General features: G+C 42.4%; 1 protein-coding gene across 1 annotated transcript in view; it reads right to left on the reverse strand.

Annotated features, from left to right (window-relative positions):
• Positions 1-18,686, reverse strand: part of ntf3 (neurotrophin 3) — a 46,465-nt gene that overhangs the window by 20,455 nt on the left and 7,324 nt on the right. The gene's annotated exons all lie outside the window — the stretch shown is intronic.

Below are 18,686 nucleotides of genomic sequence, written 5' to 3' on the forward strand. Positions count from 1 at the left end.
TGCCAAATTAAATATTTATATACTTGCATTTACAAGTGTGACGGTCTATTTGCACTAAGTTCGTTTTGTATGTACAGTACTCGGAAAGAGATTTTAGGAATTACATGGATGAGTAATTGAGAAGCATAGCATGATTTATGTGCTAAAAGATCTGATTTCCTTGTGCGGCCGCTTTGTGCTTGTTGAACAGTCAATAAAGGATTCCTGTGAAGTCATAACATAACTTGATTTAATTATATAAGTCCACTGAGCAGTGATTCGTTGGATGTATATGGTTGAACAAACATAAACAATAAGTTAATCTTTCAGACCGCAGGAACTTTTCTACACGTTCCTTCCTTTTCCACTTCCGTCTTTTAGTCGGAATATGCATTCAGCACTTTCACCTGCTCCTACAATGAGTCTGTTGTTTACAGTCCCGTTTGGGCATTGGTAAAGTCGCTTTCTCGTGATGGATGAGGTGTCTCCCACCTGGCTCCGAGGCCATCAGGGCGTTGATCTCTGCCCCTCGTCACAGTAAGCCATGACTAGAGGGGAAGGTGGGAAAGATGTATCAGAGAGATTGAAAGAAAGAGGAGGGGAGGAGGGAGCACTGCTGTCGGTGTAGGTCAGATCGAGTTTCTGCCCGATTACAACCGTCACCCCAACCAACCCCAAACACGAATACGGTGGCGCCAAATGGAAATGTGAAAATGTGCTAAAACATGCACTCTTAAAAACAAAGGTTCCCAAAGGGGGGCCGTTTGTGGTTCCTCAAAGAACTTTTCAGTGAATAGTTCTTAAAAGAAGCAGTTCTTAGTGTGAAAATCTAATGAACCTTGCTTGACGCGCAAGAACCAATTAGATTCATTCTCGTGTGTTGTGCAGCATGTTTGAGCTTTCTTAAGAACCAATGAGGTTTGATCTCGCATCACAGCTTCTGTGTGTTTAATTTAAATCTAAATTAAATCTGTTCATCATATACAGCGATCGAGTCTCTTCCGGAAACTTGGACTAAACTGCTCGATTCATATGGATTAGTTTTACGATCTCTTTATGAACTTTTTGAAGCGACGAAGTGATTGCTGTGATTGAATTAAGTTCCCTTAATTCATTTGAGTTTCGAAGATGAACGAAAGTCTTACGGGTTTGGAATGACTCATTGATGTCATTGGTGACGGTATAGCTTGGCTGTGGAAATGGCGGTGTACTAGGCCTGCCAATTCCTGCCTTCCCACATTTATTTACTTTGTTCTCACACTTAGGCGTTCACTGATGGTCTTTCCTCCTCTCTCCTTGATTTGTATCCTGTGGAAGTGTTGAGTCTTTGCTGTACTGTTTCTCTTCCCTTGGGTCCCGTACCGCTTCTCCTCCCTTTTTACATCAAGTCTCTTAAGCATCCATGCTCTATTGCTGCTTTGAGTCAACTCTTCCTTCTTGCTTTGTCTTTTAAAGTGTTTCTGTTCAAACGGATCCGACCGCTGCGTTCACGCAAACACCAGGGAGTTCTCACTGGGTCCAAACTGTTGAGGGGTTGCAGACAGGGCCTCCCTTGTGCTCTTTGTGCGGCAAATCCAACAGCGCAGACCACTGACCTGAAAAGTGAGCAAGGGAGTGCAGCGTAACTCAAGGCCCGGGGTTCAGCTTACCTGCTGGGCTGCTGTGAGAGCGGAGCGGAGTGCTCTCTCCGCAGGGTTAGATTGCCCATTGAGATAAGGGCCAAATACCATACGAGAGTTGTTAAGCAATACTGCTACAACACAAGAGACAGATAACACGGCGGTCAGAGCCCGCTGGGGAATGTTAGCTCGCTGTGTTAAGCGGCACTGAAATTGCACCGAGTCTGCAGAGGGGGTTTTCCATTTGCCTCTTTCAAAAGACTCTTATTGTTGTCAAGTGCCATGTCTGAAAATAAAGTCAGTACACTATACAGCCAGCACGTTATATAATATTTCAAAGCCAATTAAGCAGAAAATTAATTAGCCTGTTCAAGTGTATATTCCCATAATGTTCCAATACAAGACTGTTTCAATATGTAAGATAACAAGACCTCTCACATGACTACATTTATTTCCATGTGAGTACAGAAATAACCAGTAAAAACACACTGGCACACTGTTTCTCCTGAGAAATTAAATGTGAACCCTGAACATATATATATTTTTTGTTTTGGTGAATTTTTCACACTGCATTTTCTCCAGACATGAGAAAGTATTTCTGTAAATAATTTTAAAAAAATCTGATCCCATTTTCCCTTAATTCAGATTCCTTAACATTTACACTAACAATTCTTATGAATGATTTTAGAGGTGGAAGAAATGAAGGAAGTTCAAACAACAATACTATATTAAATAAATATTAAATTAAATATATATTATACAACAATAATAAACAAACAAAAGCATACTGTATTTTAACATGCTGGTAATTGTTCTACCAGTAGGCGACAAGCGACTGTTGAATCACTGACTGACCGATTCGTTCAAAACACTGATTCATTCAGGAACAAAATAAGTGACTGGCTGCATCCAAAGACTCTTGAGTTGTTACTTCTTTTGGTTCTTCACGAACAACGCATTCAGCATGAGACTCACGCAATTGACACTTTTCACACGCTCTCACGGCACACATCCATTTTCTCACGCAGAGAAAAATTGTAAAGCAAAGAGGCATTGCCACCGATAGACAAGACAGCGAAGGTTACTTTTGATATGAAACAAATTCTCAGCTCTCAGATTCAGTCAATTTTATTTCGAAATTCAAAGAATAAATACCATTTTGCGCTTGTAATTCTGACATGACAAGTCATTGTAGTGCCTCAGTTTACGCGGCACGTGAACCGATCATCTAGTAAATAAACACGAATGAACAATAGGTATGAACATATATAGCACGTTAGTTGACTAGAAAAATTAGCTATAGAGAGGAGTATTTAGCTAAATATGTGCACTATTACATATTTATTGTATTTTTACTTATTTCATTAAAATATTATAACGTTGTTATTATAATAAAAACTGCATTATATTTAATTGAGTTGTAATTTTTTAGTTGAAAAAATTTTACCTTTAATAATAATACCAGCTGAGTGCTCTCTGTATAGCATGAGGTGAGATTTTTTTCTTGTGAAAAATGTACATGTATCTACTGTACCTATTATGCATCCAAATGAATCGATATTTAATCAAGATCGGAATCAAATCACAAGAATTGAATTGAAATTGTGAAACTTGTGTCAAGCAATAATAAAAACAGTAGCCTACAGTCATTGTACCATGTAAACATTGTAACATGTTGTCACTAAATCTAGTAAAATTATGTTTAGGAGCCAAATGTTTTGACAAACAAAAAAATAATCATAATATTGCATCCCCCAATCCATAACCCCACCCCCTCCAAAATTCTCACTCCAAGCTAAACTCAAAAGTTGGCAGCCCTGAACTGTAGTATGTGTAGCATGAATATACAGTAATCCGGGCATGATACATTTGTCATGAAACTTACATTTTCGCTTCACTGACATTCACAAATCCATTCCTATGAGGATAGGCCTCAAAGTTTCCATTAGATGTTCACTTTGGAAGTAGTAGGTCATCCTTGTACTTTTTTTCTGTTTAATGAATACTGTTAATTTGGACATACTACTTTTTACACATACTGTTTTTTGCCTGCTATATAGTAGGGAAGTATGCATATTTGGATGGAGCCACTGTTATAAAGGAATCATTGAATCGTTCAATCAACCAATTAGTTCAAAAACACGATTTCATTCAAGGATGAAAAACACCAGTTTCTTAAGACTTAAATTTTCATTTTGCTTTGACGTTTAAACCATTTTTGCTGGTACTGTAAGCTATTCATAATCGGACTGCATTGATCTTGCTGTGGCGCCACTGAATACTATATATATACTATATGTGTTGCAGAATATTTTAATATGGTATTTCGTGTGCATCTGCAGAAGAACGCACATGTGAGAACCATTAATGCAACCAATTTTAAATCAATTTAGTTCCCTTTCGAGGGAACTCGGACTGCGTTGAATGACACTTTGGGGGAACGCCCCTCAGCGTAGCGTCTCTGAAGCATGAATGAAACTAAGCCAATCTCTGATTGGTGTTGCGTCATGACGTAATGAGTGACGGCATACAAGCGGAAGCTATAAAGGACGCCGGCACACATGAGATGTCAGCTTTCGGTTCTTCAGCAAGCGCTCTCTGTTTGACTTGTCTGTCTTATTTGTTGTTGTCTGTCACAAGCATTTCAAATATATATATATATATATATATATATATATATATATATATATATATATATATATATATATATATATATATATATATATATATATATATATATTATGGCTAGCCAAGCGAGTTTCACGCAGTGTGTGCATCCCTGCCCTCGTTATATCACGGGTGGGGACACACATCGTTTGTGCACACATTGTTTGGGAGTGCAGCATGCACGGGCAGCTCTCGAGGGGGCTGCTTGCGAGGATTGTGAAAAACTTCCAATCCGTGTGCTGCGCTCCCGCCTGGCCATTTTTAACGAGGATGGTCAGGCTCGCGAGCCTTGTGGTGCTGAGGCAGCACAGCAACGCTCTTCATGGGGCTCGCAAATGGATCTGACAGGGGATCTCGAGACTGCCGAGGCACATTCTCGGGATTCCTCTGTCAGTTCTGATGTTCTCCCACCTCGCGCGGAAGAAGCCCGAGTGGAGGACCCGATGTTTGAGCTGTTGCTTCCGAGGAAGTAGACGTGCTCAGCATCGAGGGCGGAGATTATGGGGATGACTCGCCACCTCATGTCCCCGCATATGAGGAGCTGACAGAGGGTGTCTCTCGTGCTGTGGCCCGTCTTAATATCAGTTGGCCACATGAGAGGCAGGAAGCGCTCGTGAAAAGCAAATTAGACGAGCGCTTCCTGCAGCACAGAGAGCAACCTCAACACCGGGGGCTTGCCTTTCTTTCCCGATTTACACAACTCGTTGAAGTGGAATAAACCACATTCCTCGCGCGTGTCCAACCCCCCTGTCCTTAATTATAGTAATATTTTGGGGGCGCGAGAGAAAGGCTATGGGACGATGCCAAAGGTGGAACAACCATTAGCCACCTATTTATCACTTGAATCGGCATCGTCCCTAAAAGCCCCGGTGCTGCCCACTAAGCCGTATAGGGATACATCTTCCTTGGTGGGCAGGGCTTATATGGCTGCGGGTCGGGCTGGTGCTTGTTTACACACTATGGTAGTGTTATAAGCTTACCAGGCCGACCTTCTTAAGGATATTGATGAGGGCGAGGGACCAACTCCAGAAGATGTAGCGGAGTTGAGGAAGGCTGCAGATTTATCTCTCCAAGTCACCAAGGAGACGGCCCATGCCATCGGCCGCTCCATGGCAGCTATGGTGGTTTCGGAGAGACATTTATGGTTAAATCTGTCGGGGATCAAGAAAAAGGACAGGGCTTTTCTCCTTGATGCCCCGATTTTACCTTCTGGCCTGTTCGGCGACACCGTAAATACAGTCGTTGACAGGTTTCAGGAGATGAAAAAGCAGTCTGCAGCCTTCAAGCAGTACCTCCCTCGCCGCTCCAAATCCAAATCCCAGTGGGCAGCCGCAGCCAGCTAGCAGCTCCTCCGCCTATAGACAGGCGCAGAAAGAGAGCGTTGCGTCTACAGCCCCTCTTCAAGGAGCCTGGGGGCATAGACCACGCTCTCAGGAGAAGCCTCATCAGCAGCAGGGCGACCTGAGGGCCGTCCTGCAGGCTAAAAAGGCTTCGTCCAAGAGGTCCTAGCCAGCCTAGGTCCTCTGCGGGCAGCCCCACCCGTGGCAGAGCGATCGAGGTCGCCTCCTCCGCGGAGCCCGCAGGAAATCGATGTCGACTTCCCGCCGCCAAGTGCGCTTCGGGACGCATCGTTTTCCAGCGAACGCACGCTGCACTGTCCGCCCCACAGGCTTGCGGCCAGGCAGCAATCACGTCCGCCCATCGAGAATCGTTTTCGGTCGAACCCTGCCGGGGATCCGCTTCAGGGGGTCGAGAACGAATTCCGATTGGTACCCGAAGCCAGGCTCGAGAGCCTGGTTCCTTTGGTAAAATATTTCGATGCATGGAAAAATCTCACGAATATTTCGCCTTGGGCCCTGCGCACTATTCAAGAGGGATTCAGAGAACCACGTTCCTGGGAGTGGTGTGGGACTCGGTCACGATGCGGGCACGATTGTCTCCTGCACGAATCGAGTCCATTCTGGCCACAGTGTCCAGGATAAAGCTAGGCCAAGCCATTACTGTGAAACATTTTCAAAGAGTGTTGGGGCTCATGGCAGCAGCGTCCAACATTATTCCATTTGGCCTGCTGCACATGAGGGCCCTCCAGTGGTGGTTAAAAACCAAGGGGTTCTCCCCGAGGGGGAACCCGTTCCGCATGATCAGGGTTACGCGCAGATGCCTTAGTTCCCTATCTGTGTTGGGAGTGTCATGTCGCCGGAAAACCGTTTCGACAGACGCCTCCCTCACGGGCTGGGGCGCGGTCATGGACGGCCGCTTTACGACAGGCCTATGGCAGGACCATCATTCCTCCTGGCACATAAACTGCTTGGAGATGTTGGCGGTGCTCCAAGCTCTGAGGAGCTTCCTGCCGGACCTCAAAGGTCATCATGTCCTTGTGAGTTCAGAACAATATGTCGGTTGTGGCCTATATAAACCATCAGGGGGGTCTGAGGTCTCGCCCTCTATCCAGACTGGCGCATCAGATCCTCCTGTGGTCCCAGGGGAAGCTGTTATCTCTAAGAGCAACATACATCCCAGGGAGTCAAAATCAGGGAGCAGACATCCTGTCGAGACAGGGGCTGAGGCCCGGGGAATGGAGACTCCACCCCGAGGTGGTGGAGTCAATATCTCAGAGGTTCGGCCCCGTGGAAGTGGACCTATTCGCATCTCGAGAGACGACCCACTGTCCACTGTGGTTTTCCCTCACTCATCCAGCCCCGCTGGGGTTGGATGCCATGGTGCAGACGTGGCCGAGGCTGCGTCTGTATGCATTTCCCCCGATCGCTCTGCTCCCGGGAGTTCTAGAGAGGGTCCGTCGCGACGGGATCAGTCTACTGCTGGTAGCCCCGTTGTGGCTGGCCCGAGTATGGTTCTCAGACATTGTATCGCTCCTAGATGGCCCTCCGTGGGAGATTCCCCTCAGGAGGGACCTGCTGACACAGGCAGAGGGCTCAATATTTCACCCTCGGCCCGAGCTATGGAAGCTGTGGGTCTGGCCCCTGAGGGGGCACAGTACCTAGAGGACGGCCTATCAGCTGGAGTAGTGGAGACCATACTCAGCTCTAGAGCTCCCTCCATGAGGAAATTGTACGGCTTAAAGTGGAATGTCTTTACCAATTGGTGTAGAGGGCGTGAGGTAGATCCAGCTAACTGCCCAGTGGCTTCAGTTCTGGAGTTCCTCCAAGATCGCTTTTCAGCTGGTCTTACCCCGTCCACACTCAAGGTGTACGTGGCTGCCATTGCGGCTTTCCACGCTCCTCTGGGTGATGGGCCTCTGGGGAGACAGCAGTTGGTCGTACGTTTCCTCCGTGGGGCTTGGAGGATGAGACCTGCGGCTCGTTCCAGGGTTCCCACATGGGACCTGGCAGTGGTTCTCGAAGGGCTGGCCGAGGCCCCCTTCGAACCATTGGAGTCGGCTGAGGCCAAGAGTAGGAGATCTCCAGGCGCTCTCTATATCTAACGGGTGCCTGGAGTTTGCTCCAGGCTACATTAAAGCCATCCTACATCCTAGGCCGGGCTATTTGCCTAAGGTGCCATCTAATGCGGCACGGCCTACAGTTCTGCAGGCTTTTCATCCTCCACCTCACGTGACGGCGGATGAGGAGAGACTTCATCTGCTCTGCCCTGTCAGAGCTCTAAAAATTTACATTCAGAGGTCCTCTTCATGGCGGAAGTCAGACCAGTTGCTGGTGTGTTTTGGGTCGCCAAGAAGGGTATTCCCGCCTCCAAATAGACCATCAGCAACTGGATAGTCCATGCTATTTCCTTGGCCTACCAGGTGCGCAATCTGCCTTCACCTTTGGCCGTGAGAGCTCATTCAAACAGAGGCATGGCGTCCTCTAGAGCCCTCCTCTCGGGGGCCCCAATCCAAGAGGCCTGCGATGCAGCAGGATGGGCCACCCCCCACACCTTTATTAGGTTTTACAGTCTGGAAATCCCGTCTACGCCTGGCACTCTCGTTCTCTCGTCCTAAGTGTGCCTGTGAGCAGCTTCACACTAGGACAGGCAGGGCGCATTATTGCATAGTGGGTACTCGTTCCCCCAAAGTGTCATTCGACGCAGTCCGAGTTCCCTCGAAAGGGAACGTCCTCGGGTTACGACTGTAACCCTTGTTCCCTGAGAAAGGCAACGAGGACTGCGTCCTTTCGCCATGCCTTCCCCTGCCTGGGACTCAACAGCAGTGCAAAATAAGAAAAGACAATGCAGAAAAGCAGAGCGCATGTGGCGGAAGACAAAACTTGTAGTCCATTATAACATCTACAAAGACAGCATCCATGCTTTCAATAAGGAACTAGGCAAAGCTAGACAGACTTTCTTCTCGAATATTATAAACAGCAATTTAAACAACACGCGCACTCTTTTTGCTACTGTAGAGAGACTGACAAACCCCCCAAGCCAGATTCCCAGTGAAATGCTCTCAGTGAGAAAGTGCAGTGAGTTTGCTTCTTTCTTCTCTGAGAAAATCAATAATATCAGAAAGGTGATCAGCTCATCCTTGAGTTGCGCTGGGGTCAGGCAGATCAGACAACAGCCTGAGAAAGTAGCCACTATGTCTGATTTCGAAGAAATTGATGGCAAAATTTTGGAAGAAACCGTACAGCACCTAAAAACATCAACCTGCGCCCTTGACGCACTTCCCACATCTTTTTTCAAAAATGTGTTACACAGCTTAGAAGCAGATCTCCTGGAAGTGGTAAATGCCTCACTTCTCTCTGGGAGTTTTCTGACCTCCCTGAAAACTGCTGTTGTCAAGCCCCTCCTTAAAAAGAGCAATCTGGATAAGACCATATTAAACAACTATAGACCGATCTCAAATCTTCCTTTCATAGGCAAGATCATTGAAAAAGTTGTCTTCAATCAGCTGAACAAATTCTTAAGCTCGAATGGATACTTTGACCATTTTCAATCTGGTTTCCGACCGCACCACAGTACAGAGACCGCGCTCATAAAGATAATAAATGATATTCGCTTAAATACTGATACAGGCAAATTATCAGTGCTGGTACTACTCGACCTCAGTGCTGCATTTGACACTGTCGATCACAAAATACTTCTTGACAGGCTGGAAAACTGGGTCGGGCTTTCTGGGATAGTCCTAAAATGGTTCAGGTCATACTTAGGAGGCAGAGGTTATTATGTGAGTATAGGAGACCATAAGTCTGAGTGGACATCCATGACATGCGGAGTCCCTCAAGGCTCAATTCTTGTGCCACTCCTATTCAACCTGTACATGCTCCCAATGAGCCAAATAATGAGAAGGAACCAAATCGCTTACCATAGCTATGCAGACGACACACAGCTCTACTTATCCCTATCGCCTAACGATTACAGCCCCATTGACTCCCTTTGCCAATGCATTGATGAAGTAAACAATTGGATGTGCCAAAACTTTCTTCAGTTAAACAAAGACAAAACTGAAGTCATTGCGTTTGGAAACAAAGATGAAGTTCTCAAGGTGAACGCATACCTTCAGTCTAGGGGTCAAACAACTAAAAATCAAGTCAGGAATCTGGGTGTGTCTCTAGAGTCAGACCTTAGTTTCAGTAGTCATGTCAAAGTAATAGCTAAATCAGCATACTATCACCTGAAAAATATTGCAAGAATCATATGCTTTGTTTCCAGTCAAGACTTAGAAAAACTTGTGCATGCTTTCATCACCAGTAGGGTGGATTATTGTAATGGACTTCTCACTGGCCTTCCCAAAAAGACCATAAGACAGTTGCAGCTCATACAGAACGCTGCTGCTAGGATTCTGAGCAGAACCAGAAAATATGAACACATCACACCAGTCCTCAGGTCTTTACACTGGCTGCCAGTTACATATAGGATTGATTTTAAAGTATTATTACTGGTATATAAATCATTCAATGCCCTAGGACCTCAATACATTGCAGATATGCTCACTGAATATAAACCCAACAGATCACTCAGATCATTAGGATCAAATCGGCTAGAAATACCAAGGGTTCACTCTAAGCATGGCGAGTCTGCTTTTAGCTATTATGCCAGCCGCAGCTGGAACCAGCTTCCAGAAGAGATTAGATGTACTCCTACAGTAGTCACATTCAAATCCAGACTCAAAACACATCTGTTTAGCTGTGCATTTACTGAATGAGCACTGTGCCACTGTTCGTCCGACTGTTTGCACTGTATTTTATTTTATGTTTTAATTACTCTGATTTCATGTGATTATTTCTGTATTTTATCTTTTATTCTAAACTGTTTTAATTATTCTGATATCTTTTGATTATTTTAATTTCTTCTATGTAAAGCACTTTGAATTACCATTGTGTATGAAATGTGCTATATAAATAAACTTGCCTTGCCTTGCCTTGGGAGCGACTTGCTTCATCACAGAAGCTGACATCTCATGTGTGCCGGCGTCCTTTATAGCTTCCGCTTGTATGCCATCACTCATTACGTCATGACGCAACACCAATCAGAGATTGGCTTAGTTTCATTCATGCTTCAGAGACGCTACGCTGAGGGGCGTTCCCCCAAAGTGTCATTCGACGCAGTCCTCGTTCCCTTTGTCAGGGAACAAGGGTTACAGTCGCAACCCGAGGACGTTTTTTTAAATAACCTACAGTCATAAAAAAATTGCCACGCTTTGCCTGACAGTATATTTTGAATTGTGCATCTTTTTTAGTTGTTTTTGGGTGAGCATGCTTCATATGATTTACTTGTGTGTAAGTTAACCAGGAATCTGCACTGGCAGGACTTCACAGAAAGCCATGCAGATGTCCACAGAATTATTGACGTTATGCAAATTCTCTAATCCTTGTGTGTTAGTTTCTGAAATATGTATATATATATGGTAAGAACATTTTTCATTTGAGTAAATACACATATTTAATTGAAAATGTAATCGGATAGAGCGGCATTTCATTGCAAGAGTGGATGGTTTCAAACATGCAATGATTTAGGGGGAAAATAAAAATAATTCTGCATTTAACATGGTAAAATGTACGAAAAACAAAGCCGAGATTACTGTGCTGAGAGCACAATGAAATTAACCTACATATTTATATATATATGTGTGTGTGTGTGTGTGTGTGTGTGTGTGTGTGTGTGTGTGTGTGTGTGTGTGTGTGTGTGTGTGTGTGTGTGTGTGTGTGTGTGTGTGTGTTCGACAAATTAAGTTTATTTTCAACGCATACTTTAAAGGGTTAGTTCACCCAAAAATGAAAATTAAGTCATTAATTACTCACCCCCATGCTGTACCAACCCCGTAAGACCTTCGTTCATCTTCGGAACACAAATGAAGATATTTTTGATTAAATCTGAGAGGTGGATCACTGCTACATAGGCTGCTTAAGGGAATGAAACTTGACGGCCCAGAAAGTCATTAAAGAACATGTTTAAATATTCCATGTGCCTACAGTGGCTCAACTATAAGTTGATCAAGCGACGAGACTACTTTTTTTCCGAAAAAAAAACACATAAATAACGACTTTATTCGACTATTCCTTTTCTTCCTTCTGGGCCTGAGACGAGAGTTCAAGAGATTTCCACGACGCATGCGCGAGAACTGAGAAGAGGACGTTCTTCTTCTAATACTTCTTGTTCAGTTCTCGCGCATGCGTCGTGGAAATCTCTTGAACTCTCGTCTCAGATATTTTTTAATCAAAAATATCTTCATTTGTGTTCCGAAGATGAACGAAGGTCTTACGGGGTTGGTACAGCATGGGGGTGAGTAATTAATGACTTAATTTTCATTTTTGGGTGAACTAACCCTTTAAGAATAATCATCTGACAGTTTTCCTGTCCTGGAGCAATTTAATCAGTGTGTGGAGAATATACTGTAACAGTGGTCACCTTGGTAGCAATGTCATTAAAAACCACCATAAAAGTTGTTTTTGCACTTATGCAACATTGATAATCTGACACAGGTGAGCCAGTGACCATCCGTCAGTTCAGGAGAGGTCATCTTAATCGTTAGCACATGCTAAAGAGACAGGGAGTCAAGATACTCTTATCTTAAACGGTAATCAACCGTCACACCATGTCTAGAATTTCACCTTTGAGGTACATGACAGTTCCTGATGCTTTTACAAATTAGTGTCAGACTGTTAAACAGTGCTTATAAGGAAGCAAGTAAATTTCCACAGCATCTTCTGGACCCATTTGCGAGTGATTTGCTGAATAAATAATGCCTGTGTTCAGTTTTAAGTAGGCGAGGTGTGTAACCGTATGGTTTGGTGTCATATATACTCCACATGGTGGGCAAGTGGATATTTACCTGGACTTGACAGGCAAGAGCAATTCCGCGAAACGTAATCCGAGGATCAAAGCTTGTCCTAGTCCACTCTGTGGTCAGAACGTTTCTGATGATTTCCAAACTGCCATATAGGGTCGTCTTTAAGAGCTTAAAGTTTCACCTCAGTTCAAAGTTGTAGGTCTTATGATTCACTATGTCTTAGAAATGTTTGGCATGCATCAGGATTGAATTTCATGTCTTTTTGCCCTCAGGTGTTTGGATGGTTCACAATGTGCCCTCATTAGACTGGGAGTGATTATAATGCCAAGTTGACTGATAAGCTTGTGTGCAGAAATATTCATACTAACTATGCATGCTAAAAAAAAAAATCAAACAGACACTGATCATATATCGTCTTATGGTGCAAGCACATATGTTCAAGCAAATGCACAGCAACAGTGACCTGAACACGAGGCTTCTGCTCTACACAGGAGTGGCTGCATTTGGCTACAAAGCCAAGTGTGGAAACCTGAACACAGATAATTATAGATTGTGACAGGTGCAGACTCTGCAAATTAGTGTGGAAACGGAACTGTCTGCCTGCTCTAACTTATCCTTATTTGGATTTTTGCCAGGGCAAAACCATCACAACATTAAAAGGGCCAACCAAAACAGCTACTGTTTTCTGGTTTTGCAGCAACTGCCAAATCACACTTTACAATTTTTAAGTTGCTGTTTTAAGTTAATTAAGTTTATTTGGCAGAAATGGCAAATTCTGACACACATTTTTTTTTATAATACATAATCGGTCTATGAAACATGGTTATCCTGTTTCTCGAGTTGTGTTGCACATTGGCTCCAGACACTTTATATCACCCTTTCATCATCTTGTTTAGAAATATCATAGGTATTGATTTCTATGATTTTTATTCGTTTTTTATGATTTTTATTTTATTCCCCCCCCCCCATCAGACCGTTGCATAAAAAGCAGTTTGACGCTGAATTAAATTACTTTGAATGTTAAAATATTTTCTCTCGTCGCATGTTGCGGCATTGGGGAATGAATATAAGTATAAAATATTAGAATATAATATTAGAAAAAATATTATAACCTGCTATCTTTACAGAATAGTATAAATGAAGCGGAAGGAAAATGTGATTCCTAATGACAAGACGCCTTTAAACTGAAAGAAAAGTGAAGAGGGAGATTTGTCGGTTGAGTGGTACTTCATGAAGATCTTGTGTTTCATTCACAGTCAGTCAGTTACCACCACAGGTAAGTGTTTATGTTGGATCTTGAGCTGAAAGTTTATTTCAACACCCTCGTGTTAAGGAATGTTATTCGCCAGCCAGCAAGGCTTATTTTACTGTATCTTTGTACCTCACTGCCAGAGTAGTAGACTTTTTCAAAACCACAAATCAACACTTTTAATATGTAGGTGCAGGCTTACACTGGAGATAGCATTTAGACATTTTTAGCCTTTTCTCATGCAGATTCATCCCATCTACTGAGTCATTTCTTATTTTTAGGGTGCCCTTTTCCCCACAGATGTTTGATAATCCAGCAGATGACAAACAAATACCTTGTGTGACAGCAGTGACACCAGGATAGATGGGCTGAATCCAAGTTAAAGCTGACTTGGATATTATCAGTGTGTGTCATATGGTAAACTGCGTCATCATCTTTGTCTTTGTCTGTCCTCTATAATCTTTAAAAGTTCTTTTAAGAGACACAAAGGAGGCCCATATGGATTTCTGGATATAATGGCCAAAGATAGTTGGTGATTGTTTTTTTTGTTTATAGGTAAAATAGGATGAGATGTTTGGTCTTTCTACAGATGCTCGGAGGTTAACATTTCCTATATGATATTCATTTCAAGTGTTTTTAAGCAGCTTGTCTGAGCAAAGGGTGAACAAAGTTAATGGAAAAAGCAGCTTACACTCAATAAAAACTAAAAACAAAGGGTTCCAAAAGGGGGTTTTTACAGAAAAACCAAGGAAGAACCATTTTTGGTCTTTCTTAAATAATCCCTTGCCATACAAGTCAAAACTATTGCTGAGTATTTTCTCCTTAAAACTGCAGTGAACCAAAGACAGTCTCAAAAATCACTATATGCCTTTCACTACTGACGTTCTAAGTTGTTCAAAGCGTCTCTAAGCATGCTGATTGTTAGAAGGCAGCTTTCGGACTCTGAGATGGTGAACGGGAACATGGTTTGTGTGGCATTAGCAACACATTATTAGCTGTTCGATAACGTAGTCAGGCAAAAGGCTAATCATATTAATTACCGCTGTGTCCGCTGTTGTTGAGAGCGATACACAAGAACGCATCACCATTCTAATACATCAACTTGTAGACGAGCCGTCATAATTCACTCGTCCACTTCTTCTGCATCAATTTCTGCTTTAAACATATATGGCCAGTATTTCCACTTGCAATTGTGTAGCGCTTACTACAGTAAAGATGACGGAGTGAATCAGGTATTCTGAGCTTGTGTGATTGAGTGGAGGCAGGCTAATTTGCATATTCATGAGTGAGGTGTAGAGTTACATTCAAGCTATTTTAGTGAATTAAGATTTTTTTTCACAGGAAAAAACGTTTCAAATAAATGTGTCATTTTGGTGATCAAAGATGAGTTTTAAGGGATTAAATGATTGACTACAGGGGGACTTTAAAGAACCACTTTTTTTAGTGTGAACTGAGAAATAATTTAATGACCATAAACATTGATGATCCATTAATGTTAAAAGGTTCATCGATGCTAATAAAGAACCATTATTTAAGAGGTTATGTACTTCAAACATGGCAGAAAAAGTCACAGAATAACAAAGTCTGAATGTTTTTGTTGAGTGGATGCCATTAAACCAGCTCTCTCTCGCTCTCCCTCACACACACACACACACACACAGACACACACACACACACACACACACACACACACACACACACACACACACACACACACACACACACACACACACACACACACACACACACACACACAAACACACAAACACACACACACGCAAGCATAAACTTCTCTACAGAGTTGACTGACCCATGTCAAACACCTTTGGCATCTATTCTTGTGTGTTCCTGGTTCGTTGCGGTTTAACCCCATCCTGAGTTACTGTGAGCAAGAATCCCCCATCCTACTACTAGAGCCTGTAACATTTTTGCTGTTTGACAGTAAGTACAGAGGGATTAATTGAGGGTGTGGTGTTGTTGTTGTTATTGATAATGTTTATGTGTTGGTTTCATAATTTCTTTAACCAACGTGTTCTGCCACATATTGGCTGCCATTTTGTTGTTGGTAAAAATGCCCCATGGTAACCAGCCACACCAAAATACTATATTTATTAGTGTAGCCCCTCCAGTTCGAACCGCATTTCCTCAATTAACAAGGAGGCTAAAGACCGCAGTCACCTCTTCAGATTGGGGAGGTGAGGTTTACACGCACAGCTCTCACTGGCCTACGTCTATTACATTAGTATTGTTGGTCGGTGAAGCGAATTCACACAACCAACTTGAACCTGTTGCAAAATCTATGTGAAGAAATCATACAGCATAACACAAAATTCCCGATCGTGTGGATTTCTATTGAAATGGCTGGACTGCACCCGCGAAAGTTTGATGAACAACAATAAATGTTGTTGTGTACTGTAACTGTTGAAATTACATTTAAAAGTTATGCACTATAGTTATGAACTAGCAGATTGAATGACATGTATCCAATAAAGCATATTTCCAGTAAAATTGATTAATATTAGAAAACTTAGCAGGAATTCATCCGAATGTTTAATTTGGCGCTCTTGCAGTTTATGAATGACACATGCAGACATTCGTTCTGCACTGATCTCATAACACAGCTTAGAGCATGTTGCAAAATTAAAATGTCAGAAGTAATTTACAGGTTTATATTGATTTGATAAAAATATCAGCTCTTCAGAAAGTACCTATAGACCAAATAATCCAAACAATTGTTCCAAAAAGAAAATATTATCCTCAGATTTTGCACTTTTCATCTATTCCACAAAAATACATCTCTTGCTTTACCGCTGACTTTTTCTTGCCCCAGGTTTGAACTCAACTTCTGATAGATTCAGGTATTACATCTACAGGCAATGTCACATGTTATACACTTTTGGCTACTGTATGTGATTTAGAGTTTTTTCTAACTACATGTGTATGCATGTGCGTATTTGTGCTTTATGTTCACTTCTATTCCAGCTGTCAATAGTTGAAATTGTAATGTAAGGTATTTTAGCCTAGAGGATCACTGTAGAAGTTCTGAGGAAGCAGTCATGGCATGTATGCTTTAAATTCTCAACAACAAAACAAAACAAAAACACTGTATTTGTCCCATTCTACACACTGAACTCATTTAGCTTTGTGCACTTGAGAAAAGCACTTTTTTGCCATTTTGTGTGTCTATGCTTGTAGTTCTATGCTTTATCTGGATTGTGGGGTCGTAGCCTAATGTATCCCATTATGCAATTATACAACATTTACAGGAGAGGAATGTGCCTTAAACATAATATCCTTCCACAATATTGGAATAGTTCCCCGAAAGCCTGTTAATTCAAACATCCAGGTTTTATTTCTGCATTTCTTTGTCTTGTCTGTAATCCATCTTATCGGATGGTATAATATTACATTAGTATTTACTGGATTAACGCATTGTCATGGGGTCAGTGTGTCACGACAACTTAAGTCTGTCCCATATTACATCATGATTTTCTGTGCTTTTACTTGATTTGCCATCATAATTGGTCATTCTCGGGAAACGCAGGTGCCATTTGTGTCAGAAAATAACAGTAAATGTATATTTGGAATTCATGTATGCATCTGTCAAGTTTTGGTTTCCATTTCAAAGACTTTTAGTTGATCAGTATTTCATGCGTTTCATATGTTTTCTTCCTGCTTTCGTTTTGGTTGTCATACATTGCGTCCGAAATCGAATACTTCCCTACTAGCGAAAAACAGTATACCAAAAGAGTACTATGTCCGGATTCATAGTGTTAAAAATAAACAGTAGGCTAAAACTAAAACTAAGGATCTGGACTTGATCTGGATTTGGACTGTTACTTCCGGCGAGATTCTGAGGAGTGCATACGATGGACATTTACTGTCCCATGAGGCCGAGGCAGAGGATCTATGAATGGCAGTGTAACGACAAAACTGATGCTGCTAGGTTACGTGACAGTAACAACATGGCTGATGTTGTACATCCGAACTTCATTCATATTTCCCATATTCAAACTATATAGAACTTACCTTTTTAATGGTCGCAAAGTAAGTTCAAATTCAAATGTAGTACCTACTCAAACAGTATGTGATTTCGTATACACGGTAATTCATTATTTGATTAGCGCACACGTTTTGTATCGGGTTTATTAAATTGTGTTTATAAGGCCTTCAGTTCTCTCAGTTCATTGTTTTGTGATGATTGTGGCTTACCACATCGTTTCGTTTAGCTTAGTTTTTTCTAGTTTTGTATTTAGTTCTTGTTTGATTTAATAAATGTACGCTGCCAATAGATCCGCTACACCTTTCACCTCATCATCATCATCATTCTAACATCATCTTTAACGTGAAGTCATAGGAACATTTTATGACAAGGAGATTTGTCTACGCAATTACTGTTGTTCTGATTCTCTATATCTATCTGATTTCATTTCTAATAAATTTTTCAGACAATAGATCAATAACTTTCTAATTAGCCTGTGCTGTTTGTATCCTGCTTTCAATTCACCCTAATTTTATCTCCATTAAAATGCAGCCATTGAGCGTTTGTCCACCTCCACATCAGTGAGTCTGAAATAAAGGGCTGTGGAAACTCACTCCAGCAGTTCTGCTCCGTATTACTTACATTATTTGCATGTGATTATGGAAGATTCTCAGAGGAGCTCAATGAGCGGTCAGTGATGTGTACCTGACCGACCAAAGAGCAGGAACCCGAAGAACAGACATCATTGTTCACTCTTACAGCCAGAGACAATCATTCTTCAATGTGTGTGTGTGTGTGGGGGGGGGGGGGGGGGGATATCAGGATGTATTTTCCTGTGTTGGTGTGGCGTACCTCGGCTGCTTTCTCCTCCTCAGAGGAAACTTGTTTACCTGGGGCTTCCATTTCCTCTGAGGACATCTAAAGGTGAAAGCTGAGCACTACAAAGACGGATGAGAATGTGAGGTTGTGATGTCTAGGCAACAGAAAAGTATTTGAAAACTGACCTGT

Source organism: Siphateles boraxobius, unplaced genomic scaffold, assembly GCF_051911475.1.
Source record: "Siphateles boraxobius isolate OS27281-9 unplaced genomic scaffold, OSU_SipBor_1 19, whole genome shotgun sequence".
Classification (NCBI taxonomy): domain Eukaryota; kingdom Metazoa; phylum Chordata; class Actinopteri; order Cypriniformes; family Leuciscidae; genus Siphateles; species Siphateles boraxobius.